A 24,878-nucleotide genomic window follows, 5' to 3' on the forward strand; every position below is an offset into this window, starting at 1 on the left:
GTGGCTATTTCCTTTCCCATGTTAGGGAAGTTTTCGACTACAATCTCTTCAAATATTTTCTCAGGTCCTTTCTCTCTCTCTTCTCCTTCTGGGACCCCTATAATGAGAATGTTGTTGCGTTTAATGTTGTCTCTTGAGGTCTCTTAGGCTGTCTTCATTTCTTTTCATTCTTTTTTCTTTATTCTGTTCTGCAGCTGTGAATTCCACCATTCTGTCTTCCAGGTCACCTATCCGTTCTTCTGCCTCAGTTATTCTGCTATTGATTCCTTCTAGTGTAGTTTTCATTTCAGTTATTGTATTGTTCATCTCTGTTTGTTTGTTCTTTAATTCTTCTAGATCTTTGTTAAACATTTCTTGCATCTTCTCGATCTTTGCTGCCATTCTTTTTCTGAGGTCCTGGATCATCTTCACTATCATTATTCTGAATTCTTTTTCTGGAGGATTGCCTATCTCCACTTCATTTAGTTGTTTTTCTGGGGTTTTATCTTGTTCCTTCCTCTGGTACATAGCCCTCTGCCTTTTCATCTTGTCTATCTTTCTGTGAATGTGGTTTTCATTCCACAGGCTGCAGGATTGTAGTTCTTCTTGCTTCTGCTGTGTGCCCTCTGGTGGATGAGGCTATCTAAGAGGATTGTGGAAGTTTCCTGATGGGAGGGACTGGTGGTCTCATTGACTTCTTAAAACTTTTTTTAAATAGACTTTATTTTTTTAGCGCTTTTTAGTTTTAAGTTCACAGCAAAGTTGAATGTAAAGTACAGAGTTCACATATACATACCTCCTGCTCCCACACATGCACAGCTTCCCCCACTACCAGCATTCCTCACCAGAGTGCTATATCTATTACAATCAACGAAACTACATAATGTGACACATCGTGATAAAACTACACTGGCATATCATTATCAGTCAAAGTCCATAGTTTACAGTAGGGTTCATTCCTGGTGTTGTACATTCTGTGGGTTTGGACAAATGTGTAATGACATGTAGTTACCATCATACAGAGTAGCTTCACTGCCTTAAAAATCCTGTGCTCTGCCTATTCATCTCTCTCTCCCCCCTAAGCCCTGGCAACCACTGATCTTTACTGTCTTCATAGTTTTGCCTTTTCCACAATGTCATAGAGCTGGAATCACAATACGTAGCCTTTGCACTTTGGCTTCCTTTACTTAGTAATATGCATTTAAGGTTCCTCCATGTCTTTTCATAGCTTGATAGCTCATTTCTTTTTAGCGATGGATAATATTCCATTGTATGGATGTACTACAGCTTATCCATTCACCTACTGAAGGACATCTGGGTTGTTTTCAAGTTTTGACAATTATGAATAAGGCTGCTATAAACATCTACGTGCAGGTTTTTGTGTAGACATAAATTTTCAACTCATTTGGGTCAATACCAGGTAGCATGATTGCTGGATTACATGGTAAGAATATGTTTAATTTTATAAAGAAACTGCCAAACTGTCTTCTAGAATGTCTTTACCATTTTGCATTTTACTGATCTTGAAGAACTAGCTTTTGGTCCTAATGACATTTTTCTGTTTTCTAGTTTGTTGTCCTTATGTCTTTATTTTTCCTCCTCCTCCCCAGCTCTTTTTTTTTTTTTTCCTCTCTTTTTTTTCTTCTGCTTACTTTTCTTACAGAAAAGGAGGGAACACTTTACTTACTTCTTAGGTTTAATTTGTTCTCTTTCTAGTTTCTGAAGGTAGACGTTTAGGTCATTGATTTCAGACTTTTCTTCTTATCTAAGATTTAGAAGTGTATCATTTAGTTTCCAGATGTTTGGGGATTTTTTAGATGTTGTTCTTATTTTAATTTCTAATTTAATTCCATTGTGGTCAGAGAATATACTTTGTATGACTTGAAATCTTTAAAATGTATTGAGAATGGTTTTATGGCTCAGAATATAGTCTATCTTGAGTAATAGTTCTTTGTATAGTTGAAAAGAATGTGTATTCTGCTGTTGTTGGGTGAAATGTTCTATAAATGTCAGATAGATCAAGTTGGTTGGTAGTATTATTCAAGTCTGCTATATCCTTACTAATTTTCTGTTCTGTCAGTTATTGAGAGAGGAATGTTGAAATCTCTGACAATAATTGTGGATTTGTCTATTCTTCCTTGCAATTCTGTCAGTTTTTTCTTTATGTATTTTGAAGCTGTTATTAGTTTCAGATTCTTTTATCCACTTGATGAATTGATTCCTTTTTTATGAAATGACCCTATTTATGCTTGGTAGTAGACTTTGCTGTGAAATATGCTTTATCTGATATTAATAGAATTACCCTGCTCTCTTTTTTTTTTTGATGTGAACCATTTTTAAAGTCTTTATTGAATTTGTTACAATATTGCTTCTGTTTTGGTTTTTTGGCCGCGAGCCATGTGAGAGCTTAGCTCCCTGACTGGGGATCAAACCCGCACCCCCTGTATTGGAAGGTGAAGTCTTAACCACTGGACCGCCAGGGAAGTCCCACTCTGATCTCTTTTGATTAGTATTAGCCTACAGGATTAGTTACAATCCTTTAATTTTAACCTTTTTATATTTAAGGTGGGTTTCTTGTAGACAGCATTTTATCCAATCCGACAATCTCTCTCTTTCAAACAGGAGTTCAGACTGCTTACATTTAATGTGATTACTGATGTGATTGGGCTTATGTCTGCTATATTGCTATTTGTTTTCTATTTGTCCCATCTGTTCTTTGCATTTTTTTTCTCTTTTCCTGCCTTCTTTTGGATTGAGTACATTTTGGTATTCCATTTTACCTCCATTATTGCTTTATTAACTGTACCTTTTTTTCTTTCTTTTTTTAGTGATTGCTGTAGGGTTATAATATGCATCTTTAATTCATCATAGTGTTCCCACAAATAATATTATACCACTTCATGTGTAATGTGTGAGTTTAAGCACAGTATATTTTCATTTCCCTTATCCCATCCTTTGTCCAAATGTTGTCATACATTTTACTTCTGTAAATGTTACAAACTCATAATAGATGATTATTATTTTTACTTTAAATAGTCTTCTTTCAAAAGCCTTTAAAAATAAGCAAATGTACATTATTCCACAAATTTTCTCATTTAAGTGCTCTTCATTCTTTTGTATAGGTTCACATTTTTGTCTAGTATCATTTTTCTTCTGCAAAAATTCTTCCACAACATTTTTTATTGTGTAGGTCTGCTGGTGACACATTCTCTCAGCTTTTATTTGTCTGAAAAAGTATTTCATCAACCTTTCAGAAAGATGTTTTTGCTAGGTACTGAATTTTAGCGTGTCAAGAGTCTCCGGGACTGCCTTCAGATTTGGTCATTCACTAGGAGGACACTCAGGACTTGAGCATATAGTTGTACTCAAGATTTATTACAGCAAAAGGATGCAAAGCCAAATTAGCAAAGGAAAAAAGTGCATGGTTAAAGTCTGGAGGAAACAAAGCACAAGCTTCCAGGAGAGTTCTCCCAGTAGAGTCACAGGGAACATGTTTAATTCCTCCAGCAATGAATTGTGACAGCACTTGTGAAATGTTGTCTAACAGGGAAACTCATTAGAGACTCAGTGCCCAAGGTTTTTATTGAGGACTAGTCACACAGGCATCCTCTCTCTTGCAAGTACCAAAATTCCAGAATCCAGAAGCAAAACTGGTATTTAGCATAAATCATATTGTTACTGTTTGCACAAACACTTTAGGCACAGAAAATGACCCTTATTAGTTAGAGAATGTTAGGAATCTTCCCAAAATCCCAGTTCACAGGCACCAGCCAGGGGCTAACCTTGCAGGCAGCCTTGAGACTGCTGTGTTCACTCTTTTCTGCATCCTAGGTTGCCTTTTTGTTGTTTGTTTGTTTGTTTGCACTTTAGAGATTTTATTTTGTTGTCTTCTGGCTTGCAGACCTTCTGGGGGAAATCTGTGATGATTCTTATCTCTATTCCATTGTATGTGAAGTACCATTTTTTCTCTGACTGCTTTTAAGATTTTTCTTTATCACTGTTTTCAGTAATTTGTTTATGATGTGCCTTACCTGCATGTATGAATGTATGTTTGTGTTTATCCTGCTTTGGATTCCTTGAACTTCTTGGAAATGTGAGTTTGTAGTTTTCACAAATTGAAATTTTCTCAGCCATTTTTTTTTCCAGCACTGCCCCACCTCTTTTGTTTTCATGCTTCAGTTAAACATGTTAGATTGCTTACGGTCACACAGGTTACTGAGACTGTTCATTTGAGGGAAGGGGACATCTTTTTTTACCCTTTATCTCCTCTTTTGAATAGTTTTTTTTCCTGAGTCTTTGGGTTTACTAATCTTTTGCAGTAGCTAATCTGCTATAAATCCTATCCAGTGATATTTTTATTTCAGATAGTGTATTTTTCATCTCTAGAAGTTCCATTTAATTCTTTTTGTATATGGTTCCTTGTCTCATTATGTTCAGGTTTTCTGTTATGTCACTGAGCAAACATATTTATTATAGCTGTTTTAACATCTTCATCTTCTAATTTGATCATCTCTTTCATTTCTGGTTCTGTTAATGTTGACTGTTTTTCTAGTTCCTGGGTCACATTTCATTACTAATTCATAGGTCTAATAATTTTTGGTTGTATGCTCATGATTGTGAATTTTGTGGTGTTTGCTGGATTTTGTTGTATTATCTTTAAAGAATGTTGAGTTTTTTTCTGGTAAGCTGCTTAGTTACTTGGAGGTAAATTTGATCCTTTTGTGGTTTATTTTTAAGAGTTTTAGGGCAAACCTATAGTAGTCTTTAGGGCTAATTTAACCTCACTTCTAAGGCATGGCCTTTCTGGGGTCACTGTTGGCTTCTATATTCAGCAAGATTTTTCTGCTTTGGATAGTGGGAACTTTAACAGTTCCTGGCCTTTTGTGAGCTCTGACAATTGTTTATCTTATAGTCTCCTGGTACAGTTGTCCCTTGGTATCTGTGTGCAATTGGTTTCTTGATCCCCGCCAATGCCAATACCATGGATGCTCAAGTTCCTTGTATAAAATAGTATAATTGAAGGAGAGGAACCATATGATCATCTCAATAGATGCAGAGAAAGCTTTTGACAAAATTCAACACCCATTTATGATAAAAGCCCTGCAGAAAGTAGGCATAGAGGGAACTTTCCTCAACATAATAAAGGCCATATATGACAAACTCACAGCCAACATCGTCCTCAATGGTGAAAAACTGAAACCATTTCCACTAAGATCAGGAGCAAGACAAGGTTGCCCACTCTCACCACTGTTATTCAACATAGTTTTGGAAGTTTTAGCCACAGCAATCAGAGAAGAAAAAGAAATAAAAGGAATCCAAATCGGAAAAGAAGAAGTAAAGCTGTCACTGTTTGCAGATGACATGATACTACACATAGAGAATCCTAAAGATGCTACCAGAAAACCACTAGAGCTAATCAATGAATTTGGTAAAGTAGCAGGATACAAAATTAATGCACAGAAATCTCTTGCACTCCTATACACTAATGATGACAAATCTGAAAGTGAAATTAAGAAAACACTCCCATTTACCACTGCAACAAAAAGAATAAAATATCTAGGAATAAACCTACCTAAGGAGACAAAAGACCTGTATGCAGAAAATTATAAGACACTGATGAAAGAAATTAAAGATGATACAAATAGATGGAGAGATATACCATGTTCTTGGATTGGAAGAATCAACATTGTGAAAATGACTCTACTACCCAAAGCAATCTACAGATTCAGTGCAATCCCTATCAAACTATCACTGGCATTTTTCACAGAACTAGAACAAAAAAATTTCACAATTCGTATGGAAACACAAAAGACCCCGAATAGCCAAAGCAATCTTGAGAAAGAAAAACGGAGCTGGAGGAATCAGGCTCCCTGACTTCAGACTATACTACAAAGCTACAGTAATCAAGACAGTATGGTACTGGCACAAAAACAGAAACATAGATCAATGGAACAGGATAGAAAGCCCAGAGATAATCCCACGCACATATGGTCACCGTATCTTTGATAAAGGAGGCAAGCATATACAGTGGAGAAAAGACAGCCTCTTCAATAAGTGATGCTGGGAAAACTGGACAGGTACATGTAAAAGTATGAAATTAGAACACTCCCTAACACCAGACACAAAAATAAACTCAAAATGGGTTAAAGAGCTAAATGTAAGGCCAGACACTATCAAACTCTTAGAGGAAAACATAGGCAGAACACTCTATGACATAAATCACAGCAAGATCCTTTTTGACCCAGCTCCTAGAGAAATGGAAATAAAAACACAAATAAACAAATGGGACCTAATGAAACTTAAAAGCTTTTGCACAGCAAAGGAAACCATAAAGAAGACCAAAAGACAACCCTCAGAATGGGAGAAAGTATTTGCAAATGAAGCAACTGACAAAGGATTAATCTCCAAGATTTACAAGCAGCTCATGCAGCTCAATAACAAAAAAACAAACAACCCAATCCAAAAATGGGCCAAAGACCTAAATAGACATTTCTCCAAAGAAGATATACAGATTGCCAACAAACACATGAAAGAGTGCTCAACATCATTAATCATTAGAGCAATGCAAATCAAAACTACAATGAGGTATCATCTCACACCGGTCAGAATGGCCATCATCAAAAAATCTAGAAACAATAAATGCTGGAGAGGGTGTGGAGAAAAGGGAACCCTCTTGCACTGTTGGTGGGAATGTAAATTGATACAGCCACTATGGAGAAGAGTATGGAAGTTCCTTAAAAAACTAAAAATAGAACTACCATACAACCCAGCAATCCCACTACTGGGCATATACCCTGAGAAAACCATAATTCAAAAAGAGTCATGGGGGCTTCCCTGGTGGCGCAGTGGTTGGGAGTCTGCCTGCCAGTGCAGGGGACACGGGTTCGGGCCCTGGTCTGGGAGGATCCCACATGCCGTGGAGCAACTAAGGCCGTGAGCCACAACTACTGAGCCTGTGCGTCTGGAGCCTGCACGTCTGGAGCCTGTGCTCCGCAACAAAAGAGGCCACGATAGTGAGAGGCCCGCGCACCGCAATGAAGAGTGGCCCCCGCTTGCCGCAACTAGAGAAAGCCCTCGCACAGAAACGAAGACCCAACACAGCCGAAAATAAATAAATAAAAAAAAAAAAAAAAAAAAAGAGTCATGTACCAAAATGTTCATTGCAGCTCTATTTACAATAGCCAGGACATGGAAACAACCTAAGTGTCCATCATCGGATGAATGGATAAAGAAGATGTGGCACATATATACAAGGGAATATTACTCAGCCATGAAAAGAAACGAAATTGAGTTATTTGTAGTAAGGTGGATGGAGTTAGAGTCCGTCATACAGAGTGAAGTAGGTCAGAAAGAGAAAAACAAATGTAGTATGCTAACATATATATATGGAATCTAAGGGAAAAAAAAAAAAAGGTCATGAAGAACCTAGTGGCAAGACGGGAATAAAGACACAGACCTACTAGAGAATGGACTTGAGGGTATGGGGAGGGGGAAGGGTAAGATGTGACAAAGTGAGAGAGTGGCATGGACATATATACACTACCAAACGTAAAATAGCCAGTGGGAAGCAACCGTATAGCACAGGGAGATCAGCTCTGTGCTTTGTGACCACCTAGAGGGATGGGATAGGGAGGGAGGGAGGGTGGGAGGGAAGGAGATGCAAGAGGGAAGAGATACGGGAACATATGTATATGTATAACTGATTCACTTTGTTATAAAGCAGAAACTAACACACCATTGTAAAGCAATTATACTCCAATAAAGATATTAAAAAAATAAAATAAAATAAAATTTTAAAATAAATAAATAAATTTAAAAAAATAGCATAGAGTTTGCGTATAACCTATGCATTTCTTCCCATATACCTTATAAATCATCTCGAGATTACTTGTAATACCTAATACAATATAAATAGTAGTAAGTACAATAGAAATGCTATGCAAATAGTTACCAGTGCAGGAAATTCAAGTTTTGCTTTTTGGAACTTTCTGGAATTTTTTCCCCCACATATTTTTGATCTGCAGTTCATTGAATTCCTGGATGCAGGACCCACAGATACAGAGGGCCGACGGTAATTTTCTTTCCCTAGAGGTTGATTTTGATTTTGCCCTGCCTCTTGGGGTTTCATTCTCCACGTGCGAAAGTTGTTTTGAATCTCTTTCTTTGTGTAGATCTCTCCTCTCAGCTATTCTGCCCCCCCAGTTCTACTCACCTTGGCCTCCCCAAACTCTGATATGTGTCTTTTCCACTCAGAAAGGTTAGTGGGTTCTTTGGAGGTTACCCTTCTCTGTACTGTTGTCTAGAAATTACCTCTAGGCATAAAGCTGGAGGGCTGTCTCATTTATTGCACTTTTAGGGCAGTAATCTGGGATCACAGTATTGTGCTGCCTTTGTTCAGCATCAGAAAATAGTTGTTTCCTATATTTTTTCTAATTTTTAGTTGTTTACACAGAAGGGTAATTCCAGACCCTCTTTGTTCTTCACATTCAAAGTGGAAATCTCCCTATAAGCACTATACTTCCATTTTCACTATAAACTTCCTTTTTCTAAGGCAACTTTATTTCAGAATATATGCAAAAATGTCAAGCCTCTCCTGTTCTTTTCTTAACTGTGTTCAGAAGATAGCCATGATGAATGTGGTCAGGATCCTAGACTTCAAATTCTGCTCAGGTTCTTGCTGTAGCCATAAAATCTGCTATGCCTTTGAGGAATATATATATCTCGTAGTGGATCAGGGCTCTAAATAGGGTGAGGCAAGTGGGGCATTTAGGGTACAAAATTTAAGGAGGTGCTCACTCTCAGGTGCCAGTCTTGCACTTGATCAGCCTTTGGAGTCAGTGCCTCCTTAAATTTTTTTCTCCTACGTACTACCTTGCTTGCCTCACTTTATTTTAGGCTTTGCAGGGGATATTCTAGACAAAGATCATTTTCACTACCTAGGACATTGGTTCCAAATCACTATTAACTCTAGATCATGTATTGCCTTTAGCATAGGTTTAAGTCTTTTTTTTTTTTTTTTTTACCTTCATAGTTAAATTACTTTAACTTCTCTCCAACCACTTATTTTCTTGAAGGAACTGTAATAAAATCTGATGTAACATGTCAGTCCCTTGGTATTGGCTGAGAAATGGAAGAAAGAAAAGAGTATCTGAGGTGGCAAATACTGTTCCACAGAGCCAAACCATGTGTACTGAAGCCTTATCTATTTTTAGGTTAGTCTGTCCTGGCCCTAGAAATGAATGGCTCTCCCCACCTGGGCTAGATTCTATTAATTCCATGTGTGCTATTACCTACTGGGCTTGCAGCCTTATTTGCAGTTTGAGAGTCCCAAGTAAGCCTGACTTGGCTTCAGAAATGAGTCTTGATTTCTACTAGGAGAAATTTTAGTATGGGTCAGAGCCACAGTTATGCTCTGATGATGAGAAAATTGAAGCTTTTGATCTCACATGGAATGTACTCTTTTTGAGTTCTTTTGACTCTTGACCCACAGTTGGATTGCTTTAGGGTGCAGCTGGAATGAAAAAGAAATCCCTCTTTCTTCATCTTAGAATATTAGAGAAGACCAGGAAGAAATACAGATGAAATGAGTCATGGAGCCATTTGTTTATCTGAAACTGAGCTAAGCCTTGGAGAGAAGGGCAGAAAACATTCATTCTTATATTTTCAGTCCAGATTTCCAGGGTTATTCAGATAGGAATCTAGTGTGAGTTCTAGTGGTAATAAGTGATTTTACCTGGAATGCTTCTGTTAAATGTCTTCCTCTGTCTGGGTGCAGTGGTATTAGGCATCTGTTTGACAGTTCAGAGGTTCTAAAACATTGATCTTGTATGCAGAGAATAAACATTAATCTCATGTTACTACTGCTTTGGATCCTAAATTTTCTTTACTTGATTTTTATTGACTTCTTGGGCTTTTTTTCCCTTTTTTTTCTCTAAGAATATTAGCACATTTGTACCATCTTCAAAGCATTTTTATAATAGATTGGAATGTAAAAATCCCCAATGTTGAAGGAAGATGCTTTTACAGTCAAGTCTTTGTAGACTTATGCAATGGTACCTTTCTTTAATCACTGAGTGAGATAATAGGTCATTATGATGGAAAACAGTGGACTTAGGTTTGAAAGAACTCAGTTATAGTCAAGGTTGAACCACTTACAGCTTTGTGACCTTGAGCAAGTCAGTTAATCTCTTCGAGACTGAAAATTTTTTCCCTCTGTAAAGTGTAAGTATGTGGGAGGTAGGGGAGTGTGATAATATCTGTCTGCTTATTGTACTTGTCAGTATGAAGATCATAAATAAAGATGTGAAAGCACTTTGGAAAATGTATAAAACACTGAATAAAAATGTAAAACTATATTTATAAAATTTCTTTATCTCAGTTCAATTAAGTCCTCTTCTTTGAGAGACTGTGTAAATATAGTTTCATCTAAATAGTTTATTTCTTTTATCACTGATAGTTTAGAAAAAGGAAAATGAAGAAGATGTAGGTTAAAAAATGGGTGGAAATATATGATGGCGTCTTAGGCAAAGGTTATAAGTTACCTATGAGAAAATTTGTAAAATCTCCTTAAAAGGTTTTTGGTTTTTTGGTACTAATAAAATTTGATTGAAATTTTTACTTATCCTCTTTTCTAGTCCTATGTTTTGTAAATCCTTAACAGTTAGATTCTGTGGAATGTTGCGTGTGGATTTTCCAACTTTGGATTATCTATGGAAAGTTATTTTTTTAAATCAGTCTAATTGTTCCTTTTGTCTAGGATGATTCTGGACTACTCTTCCCTTCCTAATTAATATGTAGTGAGGGCAACTCATACTAATTTAATATAAGCCCAGTGTGAGTATAATTAGAGAGTTAAATTCTGTCAGAACGTAATCACAATCAATGTAATATTTTGGTACCTTTGAAATTATTCAAATTACTCCCCTGTATTAGAATGGATCAGTGAGAGAATCCCCTTGGTTGGTTTAGTCTTTCATTAAACAAATAGGAATACAGTGCCTATTATTGCCAGGTACTGTTCTACAACACTATCCAACAGTAAACAAAATAGACAGAAATTCCTGCCCTTATCGAGCTTACATTCCAGTGAAGGGAGACAGATAATAGCAGATTAAATACATAGTATGTCAGATAGCAATAAGTACTGTAGAGAAAAATAAAGCCGGGGTAGGGAATAGGGAGTGTTGGGAGGCGTGGGGATCAGAGGAGCACAGGCCATAGAAAGATGATAACATTTGACCCTAGGCCTGAAGGAGCAATCTATACAGATGAATATCTCAAGGAGGAGCATTCCTGTTTTGAGGTGAAGCAAGTGTGTGGCCCTAAGTGTGTGCCTAGTGTGCTCATGGGCCAAGGAGGAGGCCAATGTGACTAAAGTGGAGCGAGCTTAGGGGAGAGTAATAGATGAAGTCAGAGGGGTAATGGCATCTAGTTAATGGAACTTTATGAGGACTTTGACTTTTAATCTGAAAAGGGAAGCCATTGGAGACTTTCGAGCAGAGCGATCACATAGCCTGTCTTATTTATTTATTTTTTTAAAGATTACCATTGGTGGGCAAATGGGGGTTTGAGGCAGAAATAGATCATTTAGGAGACTAATTGTGAGCTTGGTAGCAGTGGCGATGGTAATAAATGGTTGGATTCTATATTAAAAGTAAAGCCAACAGGTGTTGCTGATAGATGAGGGATAAGAGGGAGAAGGAGAGAGGAAACAGGGCTAACAGATGATTTTTGGTCTGAGCGACTAGCAGCTTAGAGTTGTCATTCGCTAAGATGGGAAAGACTGTGGGAGAGGAGCAGGTTTGTGGGTGGCGTTGTGGTGAGGTTAATTGGGAGTTCGGTTTTGAAAAGAAATGTTAAGAAATGTCCAAGTAAAAAATGTTGAGTAGGTAGTTGGTTGTACTAGAGGACGATTATGGAGCGAGGAACTGTTTATCTATCTATAAATAATTTTGGGAGTCATCAGTTTGTAGGTGGTACTTAAAGACCTCAGACTGGAGGAGACCACATAAGGAGTAAGTGTAAATGGAAGTACTTTCTGCACCCAATTTCATACTGTGGCTTTTTCCCCACACCAAGCAATTCTTGGACACCAGCTGGGGGTCCTACAGTTCAGCTCAGGCTTTACTGTCTATCTGGAGATAGTATCAGATTCCGCAGGTTAAGGGCTCAGTTCTACAGGACTACCCTTGCTCCCACTTTAGATGCCAGTCGCAAGCCCAGGTAGTCACCTGTGTTTCTGACCCACCAGCTATAGATCAGGGGTTCCAACACCCTCCTCCTTGGGTTTGGTTAATTTGCTAGTGTGGCTCACAGAATTCAGAGAAACTTTTCACTTACTAGATTACTGGTTTATTACAAAAGGATAGAACTCAGGAACAGCCAGATGGAAGTGATGCATAGAGCAAGGTACAGGGAAAGGGCACGGAGCTTCCATGTCCCCTCAGAGCACGCCAGTTTCCCCAAATCTCCACGTGTTCACCAATCCGGAAGTTCTCTGAAACACTTCCTGTTGGGTTTTTATAGAGGCTTCATTACATAGGCACAATCGATTAAATTATTGACGGCTGGCAATTGGTTCAACCTCCAGTGCCTCTTCCCTCCCTGGAGGTCAGGGGATAGGACTGAACATTCTAACCCTCTAATCACATGGTTTGTTCTCCTGGCAACTAGCCCCCATCTTTAGTGCTTTCCAAGGCACCTTACCTCATTAACATAACAAAAGACACCTTTTATAGCTCTCATCTGTTAGGAAATTCCAAAATTCCAAGAGTTTTAGGAGCTCTGTGTCAGAAACAGGGACCAATACCAAATACAAATATATATAATATTATTATAAGTCAGAGTATCACAAAAGAGACAGGAGGTCCAAGGACTGAGATCTAGAACACTCTAGAGGGTAGAGAAATTGAGGAATCAGCAAAAGAAAATGAATGAGAAAGATGGACACCAGGAGAATGCGGTGTTCTGGGAGCCGTCCGTGTATTTCAAGGCAGGAGTTATTGTTTGTGTCAGCTGCTGGTCATAGGTAAAGTAAGAGGAAGACGGAAGATCGGTCGTTGTATTTAGCAATGTGGAAGTCAATTGGTGACTTTAATAAGGGCGAGTTTGGCAGATAGGTAGAGGAAAAAAGCCTGGTTGTTGTGGATACAAGAGAAAATGGGAGGAGATGTGGAGATGGTGAGTACTGACAACACTTCTGAGTTTTATTATAAAGGGGAAGCTATGCATACATGGCATATAGAGTTAAGGGAGGGGCTTTTTTGCTTGTTTAAAATATGAGATGGGAATGACCCAGTAGAGAGGGGATATTTGACAGTGCAGTAGAGAGAAGAGAGAATTGCTGGAGCAGTTTCCTTGAATAGGTGGGAGAGAATCGGGATCTAGTGTACGGGTAGAAGGGTTGGCCCTGGTCAGACCCTATGTTGGAGCATGGACCAGTTTATTCATAACCAGTGATACAATTCCATAATAAAATGATGATCTGTAATCTAGTGTAGGTTAGGAGTCTACTATACTGATAAAACTAAAATTATACTATACACAGTGCTAGAGACCTCTTTGACTCTTATGCTACCTGTAAATGTTTGTACACTTTTGAAGTTGGAAGGTGAATAATCATCTCTTCCCTCTATGTTCCAGTCTTACTGGATTACCTATAATTTCCCAAGCTGACCATTATATTTCCTACTTTTATGCTTATAACTCACATTCCTCTCTTTTAAAGAACTTCAGTGCCTGTGCCCTTCCCGACACAAACCCTTTCTCATGTCCCCACGTGTGTACCCTCACGTGTGTACTTCTGTCAAACAGCCTAAAACACTTTATTACATTTATTTACATGTCTCTCACCCATTACTAGATTATTGTTACCTTGAACCTACTTATTACTCAACTCTTGGTTTCTTCAGTACAGTGTTTTTATTCATTGCTACGTGCCTATCTTAGTTACCTATTGCTGCATAATAAATTACATCAAAACTTAGCACAAAATGACATTTATTATCTCACAGTGGGCCAGGAATGCAGGAATGGCCTAGGTGGGTCTCTTACAAGGCAAAAATCAATGTGTTGGCTGAGCTTGCGTTATTCTAAAAGCTTGCTGTGGAAGGATCCACTTCCCAGCTCACTTACATGGTTGTTGGCAGAATTCATTTCCCCGATGGGCTGTTGGCCAGAGGCTTCCTGTGGTTCCTTGCCACATGGACCTCTCCATAGAGCATCTCCCTCCAAGCAAGTACACAAGAGGGCAAAAAAGAGTGCCAGTAAAAAAGAATGCTAGCAAGAAGGACATCACAATTTTATAACCTAATCGCAGACATGACATCCCACCACTTTTGCCATATTCTATTCTTTAGAAGGAAATCACTAGACCGATCCCACACTCAAAGGAATAGGGAATTACACAAGCGTATGAATAGCAGGACGCAGGGATCACTGGAGGTGCATCTTACAAGTCTGCCACTCAGTCCTCAGCTCCTGGTACTATAAAATGCTTAATGTGTTGAGTGAATTAACCTTTTCCCAAGCACCCTCATAACAGGTAGCATACATTTGTAAGGGGGCTGGCCAAGGGTGAGAATTCAGTTTGAGACTATCAAACAATAACTTGCTACTCAGGGATTCTTTTATCCCATGTTCCTGGTGTCATTAATGATGTACTTTTATGAAATAAATTAATATTTAGTGAAAAGGTAAAATCGTTTTATATTTATGAAACCAGAAATTCTATTTAAGAAAATCAGAATATGTGCAGTATATAATTTAATGGGAATTCAAGAAATAGTCTAATAGCAAGCTACATTTGGAGATAATTCAAGCTTCTCAGTCATTGCCAACACACATGTCATTTTATGACCTGGATAGACATAATGATATATCAAAGTCTGTGGGATTAAAGTATAGTTAAATTTGAAACCTACTATAAAATAATCTTTCCTTACAAAAATAAGCTCCTAATAGATTGGAATAAATATCAGATCATGGGTTTTGATTTTTTTTTTTCGCATAGTTTAAATGTTGAAGCAATTTAATCTTTAGAAGAGAACTAAAGAACCTCATCCGAGATTCATAACATGTTAGATATTAGAAATGAATTTTCCTACCTTAACTTTTTACAGATGAAGAAATGGGTACCCAGTGATGTGCCCAAGTTTGCTGGTAGCAGAGCCAATGCCAGATCCCAGGCCTACTGATTCCATTCAGTGCATTGTACCATGCCACACTGCCAATAATAAATCATACTGGAACCACTTAGGGAATCTTTAAAAATACTTATGCCCGTCCCATCCCCAGACATTTTGAGTTAATTGGTATGAGGTGGAACTTGATCCACCTCATTTTTTAAAAGCTCCAAGTTTGGGAACTGTTCCATAAGGAATTAGTGTGCTTAAGCACTTGAAACCAGAGTGAAATCAATAGTATAGACTTCCGTCCATTCTGATTCCTTAATTATATATTTGGCTAGGTTTTATCTGGGCAGTAAGAGAAGTCTTTACATTGAGAAATAGCCAAGAGTTCTGCTAAACAAAGGCTTTCTTAATAAAGCTGTTTTTTTTCACTCACTAGTGTATATTTTGTAAATGAGATAGCCTGTGATAAAATCATTCTTAATCATGAATAGGAGAACAGTTTTTTGACACTGATCAGGCAAGGAGAAAGTCTTCTGCCATCTGTGTTGTGGCATGCTCTGCTGTTGTTTTAACTAGATAAAATTCTAATTACTGCTAAGCAGATTGTTTATGAGGTTGTCTTTAATATTTTAGAGCAAGTGTATAAATATCAAGAGGCAAAGAAATGGTTCCAGGTTTAAAACACAAAAGACTTCCTTTGAAGTAAGTTAGTCAGGATTTGACACACTGCGTAGTTTAATAATACATTTCTGTGTATGTCCTTCGTATTGCATGTTGTAAGGAATGTGAAATTTGCAGTCTGGTTATAATCATTCCGTGGGGCTATCATGTACTCTTTGGTACAATGCTGACCAAACGTAACTAGAAAATACTAATTCATGCTGGATAAATGACATTTGTTTCAAAATATCCCTTTTTTTAAACAAGATCTTTCCTTCATAATGACAGGTATGAGAATATGGAGTAGAAGAGTTAAGAATAGGAGATTGTGATCAGATTGAAGCATTTAAGAATTTTAGATCTTTTATTGAAGTTGTGTCAGGGTGATGGCAAGAGGCTGTACATTTGGGTTGCTAGAGTAGAGGTTAAAGGGGATATATTAGCTTTCTATCGCTACCATAGTGAATCACTACAAATTTAGTGGTTTAAACAACAGAAATGTATTATCTTACAGTTCTGTAGGTCGGTAGGACAACACCGGGATCCCACTGGGCTAAAATCAAGATTTCAGCAGGGCGGTGCTCCCTTCTGGAGGCTGTAGGGCAGGTTTCTTTTCCTTGCAGTGGGGGTTTACATGCTAGTTGCCTTGCTGGCTGTTAGATGAGCGCCCTTCCCAGCTCCTAGAGACCACCCTCATTCCTCGGCTTGTGGCCTTCCTTCCTCCACTTTCAAAGCCAGCAACAGCAGGTCAGGTCTCTTTCACACTTCCACTATCTCCTCCTCTTTCTTCAGTCTCATCTCTCTGACCCACCTTCTTGTCGTTCTCTTCAACTTCAAAGGACTCATGTGATTAGATTAGACCCACTTGGATAATTCAGGATAATCTCCCCATCTCAATGTCCTTAACCTTAATTATAACTGGAAGTCCTTTTTGCCAAGTAAGGAAAGCTTGGCTGAGGGTGGGAGAGGAAAGGGCAAAGACATCTTTGGAGGACCACTATTCTGCCTGTCAGAAGGGACTAGGTCACTGAAATCAAGGAAGCCAAGTAACAGTATTGACATAGCTGTTGAAAGTCTTCATTTATCCAAAAAATAATTTTTGAATTATTTGTGCTAGGCATCGCAGTAGGCACTGGGCTTATTGTGGTGAATGGACAAGACACGACACAGTCCCTGCCCTTATGTATATAGCAGTATACTTACAAAAACAAGCAAAACAGATATAGCAGTGTTTTATAAAGGATTCTTCACATACTTCATAGTTACATGAAGTCTTTGAAAGCAGGTACTAGTGTTCTTTGTTTTGGCCCTTTCCTCACCCTACCACTACAATAGTGTTTTACATGCTCAACAGGTGTTTTTCACAGAGGCTTTCTTTGTTTTTCCTTTGCATTGTTAGGAACTTGACTTGTCTCTCTTTTCTACTATTTTCTACTCCAAAAGAAGAGAGGAGTTTTAGTTCAGCAATCCAGACTCAGATGATAATGTAAGATTTAATCAGATACCTACTGAAGAATTTTTAAAAAGGCATTAAGTATTATCTTGTATTCCATTTTCCTTTTCTTAGTAAAAACACTAAAGTGCTAAAGGCAGCTTTACAAATGTTATCATTGTATTAAGTGGCAAACTTTTGCCTCCCGCCCCCACCCCCCGATTCAACAGCCAGAAAGTAGTTATCTACCTAATTTTTTAAAAAATCAGCAGTTGCTCTAAACCAGTATTCATCAATAAATAGTGAAGAATTGACAACCCAGAAGCACATTAAAGTAAACTTTTCAATATGGCTTTTTTGTGGATGGATAGACTTTTAAAATAACAAAAAAGATGTACTGTCTGTTATTTACTACTCTTAGAGCTCCCTTCCTCATATACAGTTCCCTGTTATGCTCCCACTATGTGCTGGGTGTCAGTTTACTCTTTATGGAAAACCACAGGATTCTTATCAGTTGTTCAGAGACTTCTGAGGACAGTTATTTTTAATTTTTTCAGTGATGGTCAAGGTTACAATTCTGTGTAATGTAGTTTCCGGAAGCAGCAGTGGGGAGCTTTAGTAATAGTGACGGGTTGGAGTAAGTGTATGTGAGATTTATGGATAATATACCCAGGCAGTAATTTCAAAGGAGACCATCACAGAACTTTTTTATCAGAACTATTGGTAAGTGGCTAAATATATTTGTTACCCAAGTCTGAGCTACAGAGTGTAAATATCACATGGGGTCTTAGGATACTTTCTAAATTGCAATACATACCAAGCTCTCTATCCAAAATTCCTTCATGATTCTTTGGCAGATTAACATTATTTATGGATAATTTCTTATCAATATGACTATCCAAACAAATAGCCTAAATATATTTATATAAGATTTCATTCCTGGTCAAAGAAATTTTGGAGTGGTAGATGGAAAATTCATTTGACTTGCCTATATAAAGATGGCTATTATATTACATTTGGGTGATATTAGCTTGAGTAAAGGAAGGTGATAGCTAGCTTTATTTTATTGAGGTGGTTTAATGTACTGTAATCTTTAAAAGTTTAATGTACTAGATAATGTTGATTTCTGTGGACTTTTTTTTTTTTTGATGCCTCAGTGTCTAGGAATGTGTATCCTGTTGGATTTAGTTCATATGTAAAACTTTTTATTAAATAGAAACTTTTGAAGAAAGCTGGAAGTATAACAGTGAATCGTGCAATAATAAAAATGACTGGCGTTCTCTTGATTATTTTACAAAGAGAGGGAAAAAATCCTCCATGGTTTTCAACATTTAAGTATAAGAGTGACTTAAATGTATGCAATGCCATGATAGACAGATGAAATTTACTGGCTTTCTGAAAGCTTTTGACAGGTCCATTGCATCTTTAGAAGTCAGGTTTGAATGATTAAAGTAGCCTTTGTTTAGTACATTGAACAGCTACTGAGAAGATTACATGGAGGAGTAAGCATACAGATTTACAGTAGGCATTGTTTTAATGGATGTCAAAACTTAAATGGCCTTACTGAACCATTATAGTGACTGCACACAAATGGCTTCAGTTAGAAAGGGTATGATTCTAGGTGTAAATCATATATTTTTCCAAATGTGTTTCTGGGGAAAATAAAGCTAAATTCTTAAAGCAGGTCATTTCACTTCTAGTTAAATGTAATATTAGAAAAACAAAGGCCTTAAGGCAGAAACTGTTCCTCATAGAGGTTTTTGTTTTCAATTTGAAATTAGCGTGATTGCAGATTGACTTTTTAAAAAAATCCCTGTTTCTTTTCAATAAAGTATAACAATGTGAAATTGTTGCTAAATTTACTAGCATAACTGAGAACAATTATATCCCTAAAAACAAGTAATCATTGTTTCATTTAAATACAAGTAGTTGGCTAAATATGATTTTTTAAAATAACACCTAAGATAAACTTAGGAATCAAATAGATAATATGATAAAGATGTTCAAGAGAGGCAGTACCTTTGTACTTAGATTTTTAAAATTCCTGTATTATGTAGGTTTGAATGTTTTGTGCCGTCTGTATGTATAATATAATGGAAGCTTACAGTACTACTATATTAGTTGATGTCAGACAAACTCTTGCAGATGAGTAGAATTAATTCTGAAATATTATGTTATCTGAGATTTATATCATTGCTTCACTTTATCCTACTTATTCAAATAAAACAATTTTTTCCCTGATAATAAAGGTGGAAACAAATGATTGACCTTTTCATTTTTAAGAATGCTGTCTTTGCAATTGAAGTGGAACTAATCACATTTTTTCTCTCCCTGGAATTCTCTGACTATAAATCTTAAAAAAAAAAAACTTTAATGAAAGTTTTTTATGATGCCATTAAGTAGATGTTAGGATTTACTCTTCAATTAGGTGGGATTATGATTGTTAGCTGATTAGACTCCTTTGCAGGTGATGCACTGCCTAGAGTAACTGACGTTTAGGCTATTGCTTCCCCAGTGATTCTACATGTCAGGACTGAGCCGAGAAATTTGTCACTTGCTATCTTAAAAGTAGCCAAAATAAACAAGAGGATTTTTACAGACTATAAAAAGCCAAACTAAATATCCTGGAAAAACTTTGGTGACTTGAAGTTTATTTGTTTAAGTATCAGAAATTTATGTTTTTAAATAAACATGCAGTAAAATTGACTTTTTTCTGTGTACAGTTGATGAATTTTAACATGTGTGTGGATTCATGTAACCATCATCACAGTCAGTATCCAGACACTTCCATTAGTTCATAAAACTCCCTTGTGCTATCCGTTTGTAGTTGTACCATCCCACACACATTACCCGTGGCAACCACCCTGTCATTTTAGTTTTGTCTTCTGAAAAATAGCTATTAAATGGGATCATACAGAATGTAGCCATTTGAGACTATTACACATGCATATACTCAGCATAATGCCTTAAGATTTATCTAAGTTGTTTTGTGTAACAGTATTTCCTTCTTTTTCATTGCTGAGTGGTATTCAGTTGTGTGGTTGTAACACAGTTTGTTTATCCATTCATTTATTGAGGACTTTGAGTTGTTTCGAGTTTTTAGCTATTTTGCATAGAGATGTTATAAACATTGGTGTACAGGCTTTTGTGTGAATGTGAGTTTTCATTTCTCTTGGGTAAATATATAGTGGTGGGACTGTTGGATCCTATGGTAAGTATATAATTTAACTTTATAAGAAATTGCCAAACTTTTCTAAGGTGGCTGTACCATTTTGTATTTTCATCAGCAATGTATGTTAGTTCTAGTTGTTCTGTCTACTTGTCGGCACTTGGTATGGTCAGTCTTTTTAATTTTAGCCATTCTAATACGTTTAGAATGATATCTGATAATAGTTTTAATTTACATTTTCCTAATAGCTAATGATTTTGAATATCTTGCCATGTGCTTTTTTGCTATACACATATTCTCTTTGGTTCAAGTCTTTTGTCCATTTTTTAAAATAATAGAAACTTTATTTGGAATAACTAGATTTACAGAAAAGTTGCAAAGATAATACAGATAGTTCCTGTATATCTCTCATCCAGCTTCCCATGATAACATTTTACAAAACTAAAACCAAGTGCATTTATCAAAACCAAGAAACCAGCATTGGTACATTAGTCAAATTCTAAATTCTAAACTCATATTTGGCAGATTTTCCACTAGTCTCCTCTTTCTGTTCAGGATCCAGTCCAGGATTCCACATTGCAACTTCCATGTCTGTTTAGTCTCCTATGGTCTGTGGCAGTTTCTCAGTCTTTCCTTGTTTTTCATGACCTTGATAGTTTTGAGTACTAGTACTAGGCAGGTAGGATGTCCCTCAATTTGTGTTTGTCTGATTTTTTTCTTATGATTAGACTGAAGTTAAGGGTTTTAAGGAAGAATATCAGAGGTGACAGTGACGTGAAATGCCCTTCCCATCACATTATATCAGGGAGTACATGATTACATAGTGTTTGCTAGGTTTCTCCACTGTAAAGTTATTTTTTTTGCCTTTCCATCTTCTGTTCTTTGGAAGTGAGTCACTAATTCCAAACTGCATTCAAGGGGTTGGGGTGATTAAGCTTCATTTTATGGATGGGAGTGTATTTACATGTATTATTAGGAATTCTTCTGTAAGGAAGTTTGTCCTTTCTCTTCCATTCATTCAGTCATTCATTGAATCATTTATTTCAATATGTGTACTTATTTTATACATTGACTTATAATCCAATACCATGTTATTTATTTTGTTGCTAAAATTTTTCCAGAGTTAACCCTCATGTCTCTTAAACTGTCCCCATCCTTTTTCTTTTTTGAGTACTCTCTTGATTTCTGGTACTGCAGGATGTTCCAGGCTTATCCTGTATTTTCTGTGCCCTGCTCCTAGAGTCAGTCATTTCTCTGAGCTCTGGTTTCTTCTACTAGAGAACTCCGTTTAGAGACTGATGTTTGGGTTATGAGTTTACTCCTTGCTATTGGGTCATCAATGTTTCTAGGGCTTCTCAGAGGACAGAGCTAGGAATTATTCATCTGTATACTAATCCATGTATCTGTAGTTGTTTCTGTATTTATCCATCTGTATTACGTAATAAGCAGTATATATGTTTAAGTTCATAACAATGTCTGTGACTAATCCACTACCACAGGGTTTACTCTAGCCTTCTCCCCTTTGTTTATCTGTAACTTCTCTGACGGTGAGAAACCTGGCTCCAGTCATCCATTTACTTATTTGTTCGACCCCAATATACATGTAGTGCAAGTTCAGAATTGTTGACCAGTACCCCCATGAGAAATAAATTTACCAACTAGAGTACGGTGTTAATATACAGGTTCTTTTGTAGTTAGCTTTAAAGTTTCCATTCAAAACACTGTTTCCCAAGGTTACTTAACGTCAGCTCATTTTTCCCCTACCTTGGAAGCATTTATGGGAACCAAGGACACGAGCCCAAATATTATAACAAAGGATGCTCCCATTGCTCTTATTGCTCAGGAAATTCCAAGAGTTTTACCACAGATGAAGACCGAATATATATGAGAAATATATTTTAGTCATCTGAATAACCAAATGTGTATATTTCTTATCAATCACAATATTGCACACGTGCCTCCACTTTGTAGTCAGCCATTCCCGAATTCCCCAATCCCTGACAATCCCTAATCTCTTTTCATATAGTTTTGCCTTTTCCAGTGTGTCATATGAATGCAGGCATATAATATGTAGCATTTGGATCTGACTTCTTTCAGTTAGCAAAATGTGTTAAGATTTATCCATGTCACTGCATGAATCAAATAGTTAATTCATGCAGAGTATTCCATTGTATGGGTGTACCCAGTTGGTTTATCCATTCACCTTGTTGAAATAACTTTCTAGGCCCAAGATGGAGCTGCTCCTGCCCCGGATGCCATATCAGCAAACTGAAACGTCTCAAGTCCCCTATAAATGCTCCACTTGACCAGAAGGGGTATATCCAGTCAGCCAATCCCCAAACACCAAGCCAACTCTGGGCCTTCTCACCCCAAACAAACTTGACTTTGTGGCCCAAGCCAATCAGGTATTTTCTACTTTTCTCTTCCTTGTTCTTTATTCTTTATCCTATAAAAGCTTCCTGCCTTCCACCCCATTTTGCAGTTCTAGGAGTAGAGACTGTCTACCTCATGAAGTGTTAAATGTTTGTTTGTATCACCTAAATTGTTTTCTTTAATCATTTTTTCTATCAACCTTTGGATTTCATTAGTGAAACCATCTGGGCCTGGAGAATTCCTTTTTTTGAAAGTCTTTCACTACAGATTCAATTTATTTGATAGTTATGGGACTATGCGGCTTATCCATATCATTGTAGGTAAGTGTTGGCAGTTTGTGGTTTCAAGGAATTGGTCCATTTAATCTAAGTTGTTGAATTTATGTGCATAGAGTGGTTCACAGTATTTCCTTATTATTCTTTTTTTTTTTCTCCCTTATTATTCTTTAAATGCATGTAGGGTCTATTTTGAAATCTCATTTATACTGATATTGAGAATTTGTGTCTTGTCCCTTTTTGTCCTTGTCAGTTGCTTGTATTGCTCTTTTCAAAGAACCAATTTTGGGTTTATTGCGTTTCTGTATTACTTCGTTCTTATCAATTTCATTGATTTTCTGCTCTTTATTATTTCCTTTCTCCTACTTGCTTTTTAATTTGCTTTTCTTTTTCTAGTCTTTTAAAATGAAAGCTTAGATTATTAATTTTAGACTTTTTTCTAATATAAGCATTTTAGTGCTATAACTTATCCTCTAAGTACTGCTTTAGATGCATCCCACAAATTTTGCTAAGTTGTCTTATTTTTTTTGTTCAGTTCAAAATATTTTCTGTTTCCCCCTGAGACTTCCTCTTTGACCCATGGATTACTTATAAGTGTGTTTTAAAATTTCATGCTGCTTAGAGATTATCCTATTATCTTTCTGTTATTAATATCTAGTTTAATTTTATTATGGTCCAATAACATCCTTTGTATGATTTAAGTTTGTGAAGGTTTGTTTTATGATCCAGTGTATTTGTTTTCTATCAGTGCTGTAACAAATTACCATGAACAGTGGCTTAAACAAATGTATTATCTTATTGTTTGGAGGTCAGAAGTTTGAGTCCAGTTTCACTGAGCTAGATTGCAGGTGTCAGCAAGACCACATTCCTTTCTGGATGCTCTATGGGAGAATTTGTTTCCTTGTTCTTCCCACTTTTTAGAGGTACTCATTTTCCTTGGTTCATGGTTCCTTTCAGCAATGGCCTCACTACCTATGGTATTATATTTAAAGAATGTTTCTTTCTACTATTCTTTTTTGACTTTTAATTGGTGTGTTTAGATCTTTTACATTGAATGTAATTATTGATATATTTGGATGTATGTCATCATTTTCTTTTTTTTTTTTTCCATTTGTTGCCTGTTTTTTTGTTTCTCTGTTTTCCCTTTCCTGCCTTCTTTTGGATTATTTGAATTTGTTTGTTTTTTGGTTCAGTATTTCATTATAATTTATTGATTGTGTTTTTTACTGTATCTTTGTATAGTTTTGTGTGTGTGTGTGTATGTGTGGATTTGTTTTTTTGTTTTTTTTTAGTGGTTGCTCTAGGGATTACAGTGTACTTAACTTTTCACAGTCTACTTCTAATCACTATTTTACTACTTCAATTGGCACATAGAAACTGTGCCACCATACAAGTCCTTTTACTCCCTCCTCCTTTATGTAGCAGTTGTTTTATATATATTGTATATAAATTACATATATGTTACAGTATACATATTGTATATGTATAAAGCTCCATCAGATAGTGGTTATACATTTTGCTTTCAATTATCAAAAATTTTCAAAGAACTCAAGAGGGTAAGAATAGTCTATTATATTTTCTCAGATGTTTAACAGTTGTGTTGCTCTCTCTTCATTTCTGATGTTTCAGAGTTTCCTTATGGTGTCTTTACCGTCTTTTGGAAGAACTTCCTTTAGCAACGCTTTCAAAGCACTTATACTGTCAACACAGTTCTCTTAGTTTTCCTTTATGTCTTTATTTCATCTTCATCCCTGAAGAATATTTTTGCTGGATATAGAATTCTGGGTTGACGGTTTTTTTTCTTTCAGAACTTTAAAAATGTTTCACTTAAGAGAAATCCATAGTTATTTGAGCAATTT

At 36.7% G+C, this 24,878-nt stretch overlaps 1 protein-coding gene across 2 annotated transcripts in view; it reads left to right on the top strand.

Moving 5' to 3' along the window:
* Positions 1 to 24,878, top strand: part of GLCE (glucuronic acid epimerase) — a 122,849-nt gene that overhangs the window by 38,412 nt on the left and 59,559 nt on the right. The window contains exon 2 of one of the 2 annotated variants that reach the window (XM_068554582.1): positions 22,596 to 22,776. The exons of the other annotated variant lie outside the window; for it this stretch is intronic. The gene's annotated coding sequence lies outside the window, so the exon portion shown is untranslated. The remainder of the gene's footprint in view (positions 1 to 22,595; positions 22,777 to 24,878) is intronic. 2 annotated transcript variants of the gene reach the window in all.

Source organism: Eschrichtius robustus, chromosome 1 (assembly GCF_028021215.1).
Source record: "Eschrichtius robustus isolate mEscRob2 chromosome 1, mEscRob2.pri, whole genome shotgun sequence".
Classification (NCBI taxonomy): domain Eukaryota; kingdom Metazoa; phylum Chordata; class Mammalia; order Artiodactyla; family Eschrichtiidae; genus Eschrichtius; species Eschrichtius robustus.